This window comes from Elaeis guineensis, chromosome 3 (assembly GCF_000442705.2).
Source record: "Elaeis guineensis isolate ETL-2024a chromosome 3, EG11, whole genome shotgun sequence".
NCBI lineage: Eukaryota > Viridiplantae > Streptophyta > Magnoliopsida > Arecales > Arecaceae > Elaeis > Elaeis guineensis.
The window spans coordinates 109,336,486-109,355,396 of record NC_025995.2 but is presented as its reverse complement, the minus strand read 5'-3'; the positions used below and the strand labels follow the sequence as shown (position 1 = coordinate 109,355,396).

General features: G+C 33.7%; 1 protein-coding gene and 1 pseudogene across 2 annotated transcripts in view; one reads left to right on the top strand and one right to left on the bottom strand.

Annotated features, from left to right (window-relative positions):
- Nucleotides 1–18,911, top strand: part of LOC105041008 (uncharacterized) — a 52,421-nt gene that overhangs the window by 18,678 nt on the left and 14,832 nt on the right. The window lies entirely within an intron of this gene.
- Nucleotides 15,115–17,260, bottom strand: LOC140856124 (chalcone synthase-like; annotated as a pseudogene).

Genomic DNA, 18,911 nt, shown 5'->3' with positions numbered 1-18,911 from the left:
TTTTTAAAAAAATATATGAAGAAAAGAAAAAATATTATAAAAAAATAAAAAATATCATAAAAAAAGAAAAAATAATAGAATTGAAAAAAATAGGAATTGTAATTCTAATTGAAAAATAAAATTTATAATTTTAAATTTTAAGAAATAAAAATTGTAATTATAATTAAAATAAAAAATATCATTTTAAATAACTAAAAAATGGAAAAGAATGGGAAAAAATAAAATATATAATTTAAAAATTTAAAAATTTAAAAAATTTAAAAAATTAAAAGTATCATAGAAAAAGAAAAAAAGGAGAAAGAAATACGAAAAAAATAAAAATTATAAATTTAAATCTAAAAAAATAAAAATTTAAATTAAAAATTATAAAATAAAAATTTAAAAAAATAAGAATTTTAACTTTAATTCAAATAAAAAATATTATTTTAAATTATTTTGTCTCTTTCAAATTATTTTTTGAAAAAAATATCTGAAGAAAAGAAAAAAATTGATGTAAAAAAATAAAAAATATCATAAAAAAAGAAAAAATAGAATTTAAAAAAAAAGGAATTCTAATTTTAATTCAAAAACAAAATTTTGAATTTTGAATTTTAAGAAGTAAAAATTTTAATTATAATTCAAATAAAAAAACATCATTTCAAATAATTAAATTAATTTTAATTTAAATTTTTAAAAAATATTCTACATAAAGGAAGAAAATACCTAAGAAAATGCCAAAATGAGAAAAAATGAGAAAAAATATAAATTTAAAATTTGAAAAATAAAAATTTTAATTTTAATTCAAATAAAAAAAGAATTTCAAATTATTTTCTCCTTTTAAAATTTTTTCTTAAAAAATATTTCAAAGAAAATCTTAAAAAATTAAAAAAATAAAATATATCATAAAAAAAGAAAAGATGAGAAAGAAATGGTAAAAAAATATAAGGTATAATTTTGAATTTAAAAAAAATTCTAATTTTAATTCAAATAAAAAATATCATTTCAACTTACTTTTTCCATTTAAAATTAAATTTTAAAAAAAAATATCAAAAAAAGTAATAAATTAAAAAATAAAAAGTACCATAAAGAAGTCATAAATATAAAAAATAGAAAAAAATTATAATTATAATTTTAAATTTGAAAAAAATAAAATTTTTAATTTTAATTAAAATAAAAAATATAATTCAAATAAGAAATATTATTTTAAATTACTTTTTTTATTTAAAATTAATTAATTTTTTTTTATACCGCACCGTACGTACCTGTTCGTGCCTTTATCAGATCGAAATGTACCAGTACGATCCGATTCATCTCATAATTAAATTATTCGATATATTATTATTATTTACGTTATAATTTTTATAGTCCTTTTAGCATAATTTTTTTTCTCCTAATGTTCTGAGACACATTCGAGTATGTGTATCCATATGCACAAAGCATAATATCTGATCATTTGAAATTAAATAATATAAAATAGAATCAATATTTAATATTATTAAATAGAATAAAAATATCAAACGTATAAAAAATAGTACAATAAAAATGTAAAAAATACTAAATACAAATATAACAAAGACTAAGTCCCACAAAGATGTCGCGGTGCCCGTGGTCGCTTGGACCTTCTCAGGAAGGTCCTCGCCGTCTGCTCCTGCTGTGATGGCTCCTCCCCTATATCAGTGGAGAAGATCTGCTAATCATGCTGCTCAGAAATAACTGATGCTGTCGGATCATCTACGGACTGAGAGACCCGTTCAACCCTCTCATCTGGATACACGGATGGACCTGAAAAGAAACTATCATACTCGTGTAGCCAACTAGTACCCGATGATGTCATCTGGGGGATGTAGGAAGAAGAAGGTGCTGCCATCTGTGGATCAAAAGGCGGTGGCATCTGTGCAGCATCTAATGATGACATCTACGGAATATGCGGTGATGGCATATGTGAAACATTCACATATGGTGACGGCGTATATCTCATATATGGTGCCGGAGCTGCTCCATACCAAGGCGCATAGCTATATGGATCAACATCAATCGCCACCAATGTTCCAGAACTTGTTCTCTTCATCTCTCGCAGTATCTGAATCCGTTCGTTCCCATCAATCGTAGATAAAGCACGACGAACGTCCAACACAAGATCCGATATAGAATCAGTCTACAAAATAAAAATAAAATAGTCAATATAGTGTAAAATATAAAACAAAAATATAACACAAATAACATAAAGTAATTTTCGTAATCTTACCAAAAGACGCACAGTAGAACTCTCGTCCTCATATCTGGGAACTGCATACCGAGGCTGTTCAATGACTCGCACCTTAATGCTAAAAAACCAAGCAATGCAGTCATCGGTATATGAACGACCTCTCAAAATAGGATCACCATAAATAATGTGATCTCGACGTGCATCCCAAATATCGATGTACTCTACATGTCTGATACGCCAGTCAATACGAGCTCTCTCTCATCGATCAATATGATGAAGTCCCTGGCTAGTATCAAACTACTCTGGGATGCCCTGGATCTGACCAAACTGCCGCAGGACACGATCGGAAAGATGCCACTCTACCACATCAAAATAAATAAATGGCACCTTAGCAGTCCATATGTCGTGTCCAACTGTACACATCTGCGGCAGTATAGCCAATATCTCATCTGTATATGGCTCCCACAAAAACTAATAGAGTTAAAATAAAAAAAATTAGTAAGCTAAAATTTTAATAGATTATGAATACTGTAAAATGATATTTGTAAAAAATTTAAAATTTATCCGTCTATATGTATCAACTAATGTATCCAACTGGCACCTATAAACCCGTGCCACTCTCGTCGATACGTGATGAACGTTGAATGCAACGTTCCATCTATTTCACAATCTACTCATGTTAAATAAATTTTATCGAATGTAAAACAGTAAGTTTGAAATAAAAAAATAATATTTCAATACCTATATCCCAATGGTCCGTCTAGTTTGAATGAAATATCAGGATCCTGCTGCTCTGATGGCATCTCGAGCAACTGTCGTCGTAATGGACTGATAGTCGGCATACGCTCCCATACCCAAATCTGCAAATTTTAAAAAAATCATATATGATATACCCAATGTAAAATATAATTGAATATTAAAAATAAAAATTTTTAATTCACATACCTGTAATAATACAAGATAACTACCAATCTCGCTCTGATCAGCATAAGAACCCCGACACATAGCTCTGTATAGGCAAGCTAGTACTGTACTGCCCCAACTGAGTCGACGAGTGAAGTCTAAATCCTCTAATAATGACAAAAATATCAACTTCATCTTATTCGATGAAGTATCGGGTAACAGGACACCACCTAACAATCGCAGCACCTGACCCCTAATATACTGCTGCACCATCTCCTCTGGTGCATCATCCGTAATATGAAAATGTCGATAACGATCATCCAAACACTCAATCCTGAGTCGTGAATGATCGAAAAAATATGCGTCAGACTCAAATCCTAGCAATCGCAAGCACAAAGCCTGCCACTCCGGAATGGTAAGTGTGGGATCAACTCCGGTAACTGGATCGCCATCAATTGGTAGTCCAGTAAAGATGCTGACATCTTGTAAAGTGATGGTCGTCTCACCAAATGGAAGATGAAATGTGTGTATCTCTGCACGCCATCTCTCAAGCAAAGCAGTAATAAGACCAACGTCCATCTGTATACGACCAATCCGATATACTCCATAAAATCTCAGATATCGTAAATAATCTAACACTCTATGTGGGATGTCCTCTGTCCTCCAGAAGTCAGCATCGGATCATCGTAGACGAAGGTGTCTGGACTCCTGCAATAAAATATAATAATTAGATAATATATATGACTTTAAAAATAAATATTTAAATAGTAAATATGATTGGAATGCTTACACCGTCATCTAAAATAGTCTGTGATTGATGGTGCTCCTGCAATATAAGAATATTGCTGTCTCGAGGATCGGGATACCGTGGATCATAAGCTATAATACGTTAATGAATCTAAAATAACGATATTATCACAGGTGTATTAAAAAATAAGACACAATATATTTTAAGAGAAATATATTTTAAACACAATATTGTCACACAATACAATTTAAACACAAAATTCAGTTCATCTTAGGATATTAAACACGTATATTCAAATATAATCTCACAGAAATATATAAAATAATGACGAAAATAAGTCTTCGGAGCCTTTAATTTCTTTCACTGCTTGAAGTTGAAGTATGTTGAAGTATCCTAAGACAGCGACGGCGATCATGACCCTGTTCCCTACAAATGCCACAGTGGTTCTTACTTCTTATTTGCCTATCATCCATTTCATTTCGTAGTCTTGTTGACTTTGGTCTATCTTTCTGCTTGGGTCTCAAACGATGATGATCAGGAATACATTTGAACATACGTATATGCATCCAATAATCTTCATTGATAATGGATTAAAGTCACCGCTCCAAGCATTCATATATGCTGTAATTGTATATACATCATCCACAAAATCACTAAAATGTACAGCAATTTCTTGACACACAGCTAAAACATGTGAACATAGATATTTGTACATGCTCCACTTTTCACAAGAACATTTTCTTTCAGCTAAAGTAACAGTATGAAAATTTTGTCCACCTCATAATCCTGCGCTTGCTCTCCTCGTAAGCACTTCATATATACCTCTTTGAAGGTTGAATGCTGTTACTCGATGCTGGTTAGTTTTAACTTGATCTTCAGCAATCTTAATTGCAACATGATGAGTAAAAAGATTATTTGGATTCTCCTCTACATATCTCAAGACTTGGGCATGCCTCGTATTGAAGTATTTCATAAGACGATAAAATGTCATTTGAATACAAGCTGTAATTGCAACATTTCTAGCTCCTCGTAAAACATTGTTAAAAACCTCCGACAAATTTGTAGTTAAGATACCATAGCGCAGGCCATCATCATGTGCCAACGTCCACTTCTCCTTTTCTATCTCAGACAACCAGCTCTAAGCCTCTTCATTCACTGTTCTGATCCTACCTATGATAAAATTGAACTTGCAAACTTGATGAGTGCTTCCTGCTTGCCATACTGCTCTTTTCAGCTGCACATTTTTAAAATGAGTATTGAAATTACTGCAGATATATCTTAAACAGTATCGGTGATAGGCACGTGGTGGACTCCATTTAATAGACTCATCTGCGATGGCATTTAATATACCTGGATGCCTGTCAGAAATTAAGCATATTTCATTTCTATCTTTAACAATATGTGTTCTGAGCTGGAAAAGAAACCAACTCCAACTTGCAGTCGTCTCCTCATCCACAATTGCATATGCTAATGGAAATATCCCATTCTCTGCATCAATTCCTGTTGCAATTAACATCTTACCTTTAAACTTTTCATACAAGTGCGTGCCATCAATGCTGATTACAGGATGGTAGTGCGTAAAACCCTGGATAGATGGTTTAAAAGCTCAAAAAATATAATTTAAAACTCGGATATTGGAATTCACAGTTTGAAAAAAAATTCATGAAACAACTGTACCGGGATTTGCATGTTGAAGTGCAGCCATATAATAGGATAATTTAACATAAGAAGGTTTCTATTCTCCATAAATATCAACCAATGCCTTCTGCTTTCCACACCATGCTTTCCTGTATGACACTGTATATTGAAATTGATCATTAACGATTGCCACAATAGCTTCAACTTTAACACCGAGATCTTTCTCAATAATATGTCGGACTAATGTGCTAATCATCCTTTCACTGACATGTTTGTGGTCTCGACTCAATCCCGTAAACAAACAAGTGTGAGGACCCTCATATTTTGTGATTTGAAAATATCCATATTTTTTCAACAATGCAGTACGAAGCCTCCATTTACAATTTTGAACATTATCTGATGATGCGCATCGTACGGATCATAATTTCGAATGCAACTGAACTACATTGTATGTCCGATGCTTCATAATGTGATAAAGATCAACAGCTCTCCTTACATAATCTTTACTCTCAAACATTAGATCTTTAGAAAATTCAGTCATCGAGAAGTTCCAAAACTGATTGTCAGAGTTCAATCTTCGACCAGTACTAACACAACCACCGTTATCTAAATTTATATCGTTAAAATATTATGGAGGTTCGTGCAAACGAGGTTGAGGTTCTTCCATATTAATATTAGCCTGAACATCTTCATCATCATTCTCGTCTTCACTATCATCATCATTACTACTACTGTCTTCATCCATCCAACAGTCTTCATCTCCACTTTCATCTGACTCAAAGTCTAGACTATCAGAATTTATTCCACCGACTATCCAATCATCGTTCTCTATATGAGTGTCGTCTCCCGCACTTACCACTACTTCTAGCAAAGGAGAAGTCGCCATAGTAGAAGACACAGGAAAAGTCACCATAGGACTCTGAATAATTAGACAATTAGGGCCGGCAGTAGTGGAATGTTGTTCTGCAAAAATGGCCTCAACACTATCGATTTGCACCATAGGAGTTACGAAAGGTGGGGAAGGCCCAACATTATTGTCCGCTTGAGTTAAAAGCCGACTATGATATCCAAAGCTTGGTACATCTTCCTTTTCAATATATAATTCTAAAAATCGATATTCTGAATATTTCAAAGGAAATGTCAGCATTTCTTCGACATCTTCATCATCATCAATTGGAACTAAGATATATTTGCTCTGCATTAACTGTCCCGACAGATTAGAAGATTTTCATTTCAATTTTATTTCATATTTTTCTTTGACTACAGGAATACTGCTGTATAAATGATCCAATAATTCTTGACGTGATAATGATGAAGATACTCTAATCATCTGATTTGCAGGGTGACTGTACTGCACACCAGTTTCATCATTCTGTATCATGCCATCATAATACAATAGTACACGAACTCGAGTACTGGTCATTTTCTCAGAAAAACCTACGATAAAATCGAAATCAAAATATTTAGTATTATTAATTATTTTATCGTTTCAAAAGATTTACATGATACATGCATCATATCATCAACAAATAGGTACAGATAGATCCTATCCCATTCGAAAATTACATTAATTCTATAGATTAATTACATTAATCAAACGATACGCAAAAAAGACCGAAAAAAATTTTAGCAGCATTTTTCCTTAGTTCTCTCCACACGACTCAAAATGTGTGAGGAGAACTAAAGAAAAATACTGTCCAAAATTTCTCTCGAATTCTCCGCATATCATTCGAATAATGTAATTCCCAAACTGTCCAAACTGGACAATCAATTGATCAATGTATATATTATACGGTACCCATATAAAAATATATATTTAAATATATATTTTATATGGATATCGTAGAATATTCTACATTGGTTAATTGACGGGTCTACATTTTCATGAAATGCAATATATTTTAAAATTTATAAATTACGATCGAATCGAATTTTAAAATACATCTGAATCTAATGAGATAAAAATAAAAAATAATGAGATAAAAAGAAAAAATAAAAAGATTGAAATAGACGGCCCGTCGCGGGGGCCATCGCGGGCCCGTCGTCGGGGGCAGCCGTCGGGGGCCGTCGCGGAGCAGCCGTCGGGGCCCGATAGGGCCCGCCGCCATCACGGCCCATCGCGTGGGACCTGCCGTATCCCACTGTCGGGCCCGCCACCGGAGAAGGGAAGGGTGGGCCCACCGCTCGACCCCCGCGGCGCCCACCCGCGACCCATCGTCGGGGCCCGCCTCCGGGGCGCATGGGCCACCGCCGGCCGTCTGTCGCCGGGGCCGCCGCTGGCTGTCTGTCGTCGGCGGCCAAGAAAAAAGAGAGACAAAGAGAGAGGAAGAGAGAGAGAGAGGAAGAGGAAGAGAAGGGGCCGGCCAAGGGAAGGGGACCGTCGGGGCCCGTCGGGGCCCGCCGCCGGCCGTCAGTCGCCGGCGGCCAAGGAAAAGGGAGAGAGAGAGGAAGAGAGAGAGAGAGGAAGAGAGAGAGGAGGGGGCCCGGGGCCCACCGTCGGGGCACGCTGTCGGCCGTCGGGGACCGTCGGGGCCCGCCGTCGGCCGTCAGTCACCGACGGCCAAGGAAAAGGGAGAGAGAGAGGAAGAGAGAGAGAGAGGAAGAGGGAGAGGAGGGGGCCCGCCGTCGGGGTTCGAGGCCCGTCGTTGGGGCGCGCGGCCCGTCGTCGGGGCACGCGGCCCGCCGCCGGCCGTCAGTCGCCGGCGGCCAAGGAAAAAGGAGAGAGAGAGGAAGAGGGAGAGGAGGGGGCCCACCGCCAGGGCTCGGGGCCTGCCGCTGGGGCGCGCGGCCCACTACCGGCCCTCTGACGCCGGCGGCCAAGGAAAAAGAGGGAGAGAGAGAGGAAGAGAGAGAGGAAGAGGGAAAGGAAGGGCCGGCCAAGGGAGAGGAGGGGGCCGGAGCCCGCCGTCGGGAGAGAGAGAGAGGAAGAGGGAGAGAGAGAGGAAAAGGGAGAGAGAGGAGGCAGCTCACCGCCGTCGGGAGCTTGCCGCCGTGCCGTCGTGCCGCCGGAGAAGGGAGAAGAGAGAAGAGAGAAGAGAGAAGAGGGAGAAGGGAGAAGGGAGAAGAGGGAGAAGAGGGAGAAGGGAGAGAAGAAGGGGGAGAAGGGAGAAAACGCCATTCCCTTTTGCATTTTCTTTTTTTTTTCTTTTCTTTTTTTTGATTTTTTTAATTTTTTTTCTTAATTTCTTTAATTATTATTTTATGATTTTTTTAATAAATAAAATTAATTAAAAATGAGGATAGTAATTTGAATGATATTTTTTAATTTGAATTAAAGTTAAATTTTTTTTTAATTTATAATTATAATTTCTATTTTATTACCATTTTTTCCTCTTTTATTCACTTCTTTTATGACACTTTTTTTTGGAAATTAAATTTAAAATTTTTATAATTTTAAATTATATTTTTAGTTTTCTTCCATTTTTATCTTTTTGGCATTCTATTACATTTTTTTCTTTATTTAAAATTTTTTTAAAAAATTAAATTTAAATTAATTTAGTTATTTAAAATAATATTTTTTATTTCAATTATAATTAGAATTTTTATTTCTTAAAATTGAAAATTATAATTTTTGTTTTTGAATTAGAATTGCAATTCCTATTTTTTTCAATTCTATTTTTTTCCTTTTTTTATGATATTTTTTTATTTTTTTTAAATATTTTTTTTCAAATATTTTTTTAAAAAAATAATTTGAAATGGGGAAAGTAATTTGAAATGATATTTTTTATTTAAATTAAAGTTAAAATTTTTATTTTTTTTAAATTTTAAATTTATAAATTTCTTTTTTTTCATATTTTTTCCTCTTTTTTTCACTTTTTTATGGTATTTATTTTTCTTTTATCAAATTTGAATTCAAATTAAAAATTTAACTTTTTTTAATTTAAAATTATAATTATATAATTTTTCTATTTTTTTCATTTTTTTTTGTATTTATGAAATTTTTTTAGGCTATTTTTTTTATTGGTTTGGAATATTTTTTAAATAAATTAATTTGAAATGGGGAAAGTCATTTGAAATGATATTTTTATTTTAATTAAATTTAAAAATTTTATTTATTTTAAATTTTAAATTATAATTCTTATTTTTTTCAATCTTTTTAAATATTTGACTTTTTAATTCCATTTTTTGTTTTTTTTTAATTTTTTATTTTTTTGAACATTTTTTTAAATTAATTTGAAATGGGGAAAGAATTTGAAATGATGTTTTTGAACTAAATTTCAAATTTTTATTTTTTTAAATTCAAAATTATAATTTTTATTTTTTTGATATTTTTTTCTCATTTTTTCTTTTTCAATGATATTTTTAATTTTTTAAATTTTTAATATTTTTGTTTAGATATTTTTTTAAAAAAAATAATTTGAATAAAAAAGTAATTTAAAATTATCTTTTTTATTTGAATTAAAAATTTAAATTTTTATATGTTAAATTTCATTCCAAATTAAGATTTTTATTTATTTATAAATTTAAATTTATAAATTTTATAATTTTTTTTTTTTTTGCGGGGGGAATTAGAAAATATCATTTTGAATGGCATTTTTAAAAATGCCATTCAAAATGGCATTTTTTTTTTTTTTTTTTTTGGACGACGCCTACGTGAAAAATGTGGGTGACGTGGCTTGGAGAAAACGTCATTCAAAATGATGTTTTATCCCTTTTACATTATTTTTATAAATAAGTTATAATTTATATTATTTAGGTAAATTTTTTTTTATATTATTTAGGAAAATGACTCAAGAATGTGTAACTTTATTTTGGATCAAAAATATAAAAAAAAAACATAAAGCTTAGTTTCATAATTTTTTTATTATTTTTTATTTCTTTTGATTAGAGATTCGAATTGTGCAAGTTGAAGGAAATCTTTATTTTTTTCATTATCAAATTAGAGGCATAAGCTCTGGATTTCTTTAACACATAACTAAGTTTTGAGTTTTCCATGATTTAGGGATTATTTGTAGGGCATCTAAGTTTGCTACATAGGCCAAAAATTGGCCAAAAGTTTGTATACGATCACTCGGAAGGATCAAGAAATATTGTTGCTAGAGATGGCACGCATGCACTACCAAAATTAGAAAAATAATAGGAAAACTAGCACATCGCCGGCTTAGCAAATTAATAGATATAATTTGCGGAACTAGGGGTACGTCAACTCCGACATGCACTGCATTGATTCGATTTTATTTCCTCCTCCGGGGCGACGCTTTCTGATCTGTTATTCCACTTCAGTCTAAGTTCATACAATGTTGCCGATAGTGTTCACCGAACGTGCCAAGCAGCCACTTTTACCATGCAGAAATATTAAAATATTATCAAAACAAAAAATAGATGACTTTTCACTTATCCAAAGTATTAAAATAAATGACGAACATACCTCCAGAAAAAACTAATATAATAGAACGGTAAGCCTGCTGCATGGTAAGAGGCAACCAACTTTCACCTCCGTGACGCTCTCAGATTGAAATATGTTGGCTTTGAACCGTTCTTGATTTTGTCATTTATATGCATTAGAGTAACTCTTTATATGCCGCGTTCAGCAAGAACTAATATAATAGAACAGTAAGCCTGCTGCGCAGTCTAAAGAGGCAACCAACTTTCACCTCCGCGACGCTCTCAGATTGAAATATGTTGGTTTTGTGCCGTTCATGTAATTTTTATGCATTAAAGTAATTTTTTATACACCATATTTAATATAAAAAATATATTATTTTATTAAATTAAATTATATAATCATCATTTTCTAACGCACATTTAATATCTATAAATTTATTTTTTATTTAAAATTTTAAATAATAAAATATTTTTTTTGAAAAAATTATAATATTTCATGTCCATATTATGACATTCTGTAGTCAAATTATAATTTCTTACAGATAGGATGTTATAAAAAAATATATTTTTTTATTATTTAAAAAATTTATAAATTTTTAATGATAAAAATATTTTTTTATATTTATGAGTTTTAAAAAAAAATTATGATATTTTATATATAAGAAGTTATAATTTGATCATAAAATATAAAAATATATTTCTCTGCATTCAAATATATTTTTCTGCATTCTAATATAATAGAACGGTAAGCCTGCTGTGCAGTCCAAAGAGGCAACCAACTTTCACCTCCACGACGCTCTCAGATTAAAATATGTTAGCTTTGTACCATCCTCGATTATGTCATTTATATGTATTAGAGTAATTTTTTATACATCATATTTGATATAAAAAAATATATTATTTTATTTAATTAAATTATATAATCATCATTTTTTTATATATATTTAATATTTATAAATTTATTTTTTATTTAAAATTTTAAATGATGAAAATATTTTTTTTAAAATTATAATATCTCATGACTATATTATAATATCCTACAGTTAAATTATGACTTTTTGCATATAGAATGTCATAAAAAAATATATATTTTTATTATTTAAAAAATTTATAAATTTTTAATGATGAAAATATTTTTTTATTTTTATAATTTTTAAAAAAAATTATAACATTCTATATATAAAAAATTATAAAAATAATCATAAAATATTATAATTTTTTAAAAAATTATTTTTATTATTAAAAAATTAAAAAAATTATTAAATACGTATTAGACAATGATGACTATATTTTTTAATACGGTTGAGCGGTGTGTTTCATGTTCATCTTATTGTACGTATGTGGTGCATAAAAACTTTCTCATGTGCATTGTGAAGCACGTGTTAATAAGTTAATCCAAAAAGTCGCCTCGCAAAAATGGAGATGAACTTTTCCTAAAAAGTCATAGTTTGCACCGGTGGCAGCCACCAGCCAAAGAATGATGTGACATACAGTCACGTGGGACTAGTGGGTAGCTAGGAATTGATGTAATACATCAGGTTACATGGTGGTTGGAAGTGATCGCGATAGGGTAGCTTGAATGCAGAGAAATATTAGAATAATTCAAAATTTCTAAATGCATAAATAATTAATTTTAAGATGATACTTGCCTCCACTTAAATGTAATGCATACGAAAGCATCGTTTGAATACAAGCTTTGATGACATATTGATGTGATATTGGGCTGATTGGACCGACACTCAGGCCTACCTAATGGTCAAGCCTACCGATCAGTTCTTTTGCGTTCAGAACCGTTGCAAGACATCAACGGGCCAAATTGCTTATTAGCCAAATTCAGCCGGCTAGATTTGATTCGGACGATACTTCTATTTGACTGCGTATTTTGGAGTAATGCTTTTGTATCATTAATTCTAAAGGCTTCAAGCTGCGCCTTTAGCATTTAGGAAGAAAATTTTCTCTGTGGGGTTTTCGGGCCAGCTCTGTGGAATAGTTTGCAAATTCTTGGCCCGGATGTGTCTGATTTGCGTCATGAATTACCTCAATGCAGCTCGCTACCTCTACTTCTTCCTTGCGGCCTCTTTCCCATTTTCCTTACAACCTGACTTTTTAACAACTTCTTTACGTCAAAAACCAAAAATTTCTGCATACATATACCTTGAGCTATTGATCTGCATCACACTTAAAAATATTTTTTTATCTATTATGATGATAATTTATGATATCAAATAACTTTATTTACAAATAAAAATTAAATATTATGATGATAATTTTATTTATATATATTGTTTCAAGTTTAATCAAGCAAGTCTATCCAATCCTAATTTGTCTTGTTTAGCAATTAAAAGAGACATATCTGAGCCAAATTTCCCACTAAAACTCAAGCTGTTCATTGAAAAGATAGTTGGTTTGGCAACCCTAATAGCCTACCAGTTAGCTGAGCAATTATATTTGCCATTATATCTTTAATTACTCTTTAATCAAATTAATATAATATGCACATACGGATGTTTCAAGTTTAATCAAGCAAGCCTATCCAATCCTAAGTTGTCTGGTTTAGCAATTAAACCAGACATATTTGAGCCAAATTTCCAACTGAAACTCAAACTGCCCATTGAAAAGATAGCCGGTTCGACAACCCTAGTAGCCTACTAGCCAGCTGAGCAATTATATTTGCCATCATATCTTTAACTACTCATTAATCAAATATAATATGCGCATATAGATCATTTATATGATATGACCTATCTCTAAACAAGAGTAATCAGGAGCGAATAACATCTGGTCAGTCTCAAGAAGGTATATATAGTAGTATTTTTTATAGTCTATATAGTTTTATCCACTTGGAAGGCCAAAAAAATCTTCCAAAATTTATAAATTAGAATAGATTTTCTCAGCTTTTCTAAAAAAGCTAATTTTCAAGTAATGGAGATTCTCATCATTCGCACCAATTACCAATACTCTAAGCAAGTACATTAAGATACCAAAAGTATGTCGTAAGGAATTAACCACCATATACTTAATCTTGTTACTCTCGTAGATATGGTTTGACATATAGTTTTATGCAATCTTTTATCCTTGCTTCATAAGATGTCTTTCTTGCCACATCTTTTTCTTCTTCTTCTTTTCCTTTTTTGTTCTTATACAAAGCAATGGATTTGACTACTAAGGAGCATCTTGCAGTGTTAATTAAATGCTTTGAAAAGAAATCATAGGTTTATGTTCAAGCGAAGGCTTATGCTAATGGTCATGCTTCTCAACTTTGCAACAAAGGATTTTCGGTTGATTCAAGGATGCATCCGAATATATACTAGGACTATAACAATGTAATACCTCACTAAAAAAGCAAACCAGAGGATACTATTTGGATTATTTGGCATTGTATAAATTTAAAGATCCATTTATTGCATAATTGATGTAGGACAAAACACATGCACACCCACACATGACCAAATATACTCCATTTAAATCCTAACATCCTGTCAATTTAAGAGCCCACATCCATTCAAGTATACTCATAAGTACTATGAATCTAACGGCAAACACCATGACCCAATGAGCCTGCGCATGCTATAATATCCCTTAATCCATATACACATATCACGGATCCTACTTTGATACTTTTGTAGCAGCCTAGGACCTTATCAAAAAGGACTAGCCAAATAATATTAGTTAGGTTCTTTGACCTTATATAGGTATCATAGATCTTCATAATGCATAACTTATATTGGACTAAAAACATGCTTGTACTGGTCCTTATGGTTACCTAGATAATTATAATAAAGTTGGATAATTTTCCCTCCCTCTGTCCAAATAAAAACAAAAACAACTTAATACTAATACTTAAATTGAAGTAAAAAGGGTAGCGACGCTGCCATATTCATGAAACAACCACAGCAGGGGCATGTCATGACTACCCCCCCCCCCTTTTTTTTGGATGATAGACTACCTCAAAATATAACGGGTTGTTATTTGGCCCACAAATGTCATCAATTTGAAACATACTATCATCCATGTCCTCACAGCAGCCATTATGATGGCTCGCATCAACAAACGAGAGTGAAATAATGACATTTTTTAAATATTTTATATTTTATTTGAAGATTTTGGTATTTTACATCCCAAAATATTTTATTATTAAACAAAAACACCGTTCAATCAATGGTTATGTATTCCTGGCATTCTGAAAATGGCTGCTGAGAATGGCAGTCAAAAATCCCTGGCTTGACTAGTGATGGAAAATTTCCTGTATGCACGCATGTTCGGCAGCAAAAAATGCAATACAACTAATGGTTTCCCTCTACATTTCCTGATTTATACGTTTCTGATGCAAGCAAAAGTCGCAATTGATTTCAGAAGGAGTGAGATAGAAATACCTCATTTAATTTAACCGCAAGCACGCGCGTTTAAAGTAGGAATTGACCACACGAGGAAGAAGAACTTCAGTACAACGGAGAAATATTCGTTTACGTTATATAGGAATTGACCACAGGAGAAATTAACTTATATAGGATCTTACACCAACATCTCCCACTTCAGTACGCAACTTTTTTTCCTGTGGGCAAACACTTCAATAAATCTTGGAGGAAAATACACTTACTAATTCAGTATTATTACAATCTATCAGGCTTTTTATTTGCCCATTTATTCATTGAATATCTCATACATATATAGTTTTTTAAAATGTTGATTGGTAGAACATTGTATCAAATGAACCGGTGAGAAAAAATGTAGCATGGATACCGTAGATAGCCATACTTTTGAGGACGACAGTCTCCATGGTGAGCCCTGGACCGAATCCATAGAGCACTCCCCAATCAAGCCCCTCTCCGATGGTTCCTTTTCTTTCTTCCGCGGACCACTGCCTCATCTCGTCCATTATGAAGAACACACAAGCGCTCGATATGTTTCCATACTCACTAAGCACGTGCCGCGTTGCTCCTAGCTTCTCCGACTTCAGCTTCAATTTCGACTCAAATGCGTCAAGTATGGCCGGACCACCAGGGTGCGCAATCCAGAACAAAGAATTCCAGTCAGAGATACCCAGCGGCTGGAATGCCTTCTCCAGGCTCTTCTCGATGTTCTTAGAGATAATGGTGGGGACTTGGTTGAGAAGGTGGAAAGCAAGGCCCACTTCCCTGAGGTGCCCTTCGATGGCCCCTTTGCTGTCTGGCAATATCACCTGTGCCGCTGATGCCATTTCAAAGAGTGGCCTCTCAAAATCTGGCATTGGATCAGTTCCGACGATGAGTGCCGCTGCACCATCAGCGAAGAGAGCCTAGCCTACGAGATTGTCGAAGTGGATGTCGTCGGTGCCTCGGAAGGTGACGACAGTGATCTCGGAACATACGACAAGCACACGAGCACCTTTGTTGTTCCAAGCAAGGTCCTTAGCAATGCGGAGCACGGTTCCTCCGGCAAAGCAACCCTGGTGATAGAGCATGACTCGTTTGACAGATGGGTTAAGACCGAGGAGCCTAATGAGCTGGTAGTCTGCTCCAGGCATGTCGACGCCACTAGTGGAACAAACGATAAGGTGGGTGATGTTGGATTTGGGACGACCCCACTCCTTGAGAGCCTTCACGGCTGCTTTCTTTCCCAGCTTCGGCACCTCCTCCACCAGGATGTCCTGTCGGGCATCGAGAGAGGATGCCATGTAGGCGCACATATTTGGGTTCTCCTTGAGAACATCCTCGGTGAGGTACATGTACCGCTTCTTGATCATGGATTTCTCACCTTCAAAATGATGCAACAGATTAACCAATGTCAGGAAATGGGAGATGCGTGCAATTAATTTCTTTTCTTCATTAATTTAGATAATAATAATATTGATCGTTTTGTTTCTCATCAAGAAGCATAGTTAGTTTAAGAGAGAAAAAATCTTGTCGTAGCTAGGATGATGTCAATCACTAATGAGAAGATGAAGAGATACTGAGATTATGACAGGGTTAATCTGGAACTGCCCGAGAGAGTATGGATACGTATGCAAGCATGATTTGGATAAAAATGTATTACGAACAGCTCCCTCCAGATTCCCTTTTTTTTCGTTTTTCTTGTGAGCAAGGCTCCGGCTCCCTCCATATCATAGATGCATGCTAAGGAGTGATGAGATGGGCAAACATCCCTGAGTGCTGGGTTTGTGTACATAATAAGCAAAAATATACGAGGAAGCAAGGCATGCAACAATTATATAAGCTCTTACATATGCGCTTGAACTTCTCTTTCAGCTCGACCTTGTGCTCATTTTTGGTGATTCGAAAGTAGAAGTCGGGGTAGGTGCTCTGGTCGACGGCATGAGGAGGGTTGGCGGTTCTGATGGCCATGATCGTTGCCGGGCCGTCGGCCCTCTGTGCCTTGCGGACGGACTGGATGCTGGCCATTCCAAGTGGAAGGGAGATGGAGAGATGGGCAGCGATTATTGAAGGTTTAATTGTTTAGGGAAGAAGGCTGAGGAGTGAGGAGTGGCATGCCCTTGGCTCCCATATATATGGCCCTCTGGGTGGAATTATAAAATGAGGAGTGGATGGCAACAGTCTTCGATGGCCGTTGACTGGCCACGGCTCGTCCTGTCCCAGCTACCAAAAAGGTGGCCCGTGCTATCCACCAACCTCTTGAGTTTGTCTTGTTAGGTTGCTCCTTTACGTAAGGAGTTGCTCTCCAATAAGATCAAGTTATTCTTATACCTGTCCCTTGGTCAGTCGGAGCCGCTAAGGATCTAGGCTAGATGGATGTAGAACTTTTCTGCATGACCAGAACCGGCATTATATCTAGATAGATCCGGATCTTTTCTATACATAAAAATTAAATTAAGTTTTCTTTAATACCTATGTTCGAGTTAAAAAATTGTCCAAGTACTTGAGATTATATTGCTTAGGTTGTGATCCTCTTGAGGATAACTTGAGAGTTATTTCGACTCAAGATCATAGTCCCCTTGGTGTGCCACATTTGATCTAATCTTGGTTGGGCTAGGATTTCCTCCTCGATTGCCCTTGCTTGTGATTGGTCAAGTCAAATACTGGTGGCCATTGGGATGATCCCATGGGTATCCTTTCGATCTGGTCTATTTTAGGACTTTCCTCCTCAACTAGCTTTATTTATGACTAGTTCACTACAACAAAAATAATTTTTAGTGGTAAATTGCTTATGACATTTCTTATTATATGTCGCTAATTTTTTTTTATTATATTTTGATAAAAATACTGCTACCTTTCAATAAATATTTTTTATTAGCGACATTTTATCATAAATACTACTATAAATTTATATTTTATGATATTTTATTATAAATGTCACTATAAATTTATTTTTTACGGTATTTTATTATAAATATTACTATAAATTTATATTTTATGATATTTAGTAAATATATCGATAAATAATATTATAATTTATAGGATTTTAAAAATTATTATTAAATTTTAAATTATTAATTATATATAAAGCTTGATTTAGTTATACTGATCTCATAAAATATGTTCTTATATATATATATATATTCTTAATATTACTTATTTAATGACGTGAATGTATGTTAATAAATTAATAAACTATACTTATATATTAATAGTACAAGTTATAAGTTGGTGGTTAAGAGCTTGCTATTTAAATAAAAGATTATTCTAATTTTAGGATATATAGTTTATTGTTTGATAATTTTTATCGGCATATAAAAAATGATGGCATTAAATTACAAAGGCAATTATATATGCCGCTAAAACAATCAATTTTTTTAAAAATATCGATAATTAATTGTTGACACAATCTTAAGACAATACATAAGAAAATGCCATAAAAATACTGCTAAAGATATTAACGACATTTTTTCTGATCTATAGCGGCACTTAAAAATACCTCTAATGATGATTTTTGTTGTAGTGGTTGGCCAGACGTGCCACTTCGACTTGACCTAATCTAAGCGGGTCAGAGCTAGGATTTCCTCCTTTTGTGGCTTTGCTCACAACATGTCAAGTTGGACATGCCACTTTGATCTGACCTAGCTTGGGCTTGGATTCCTCATTTTGGTTGGCTTTCCTCGCAATTGGTTAAGTTGGGCATGCCACTTTGATCCGACCTAGCTTGGACTAGAATTTTCTCCCTCAATTGGCTTTATGCCTG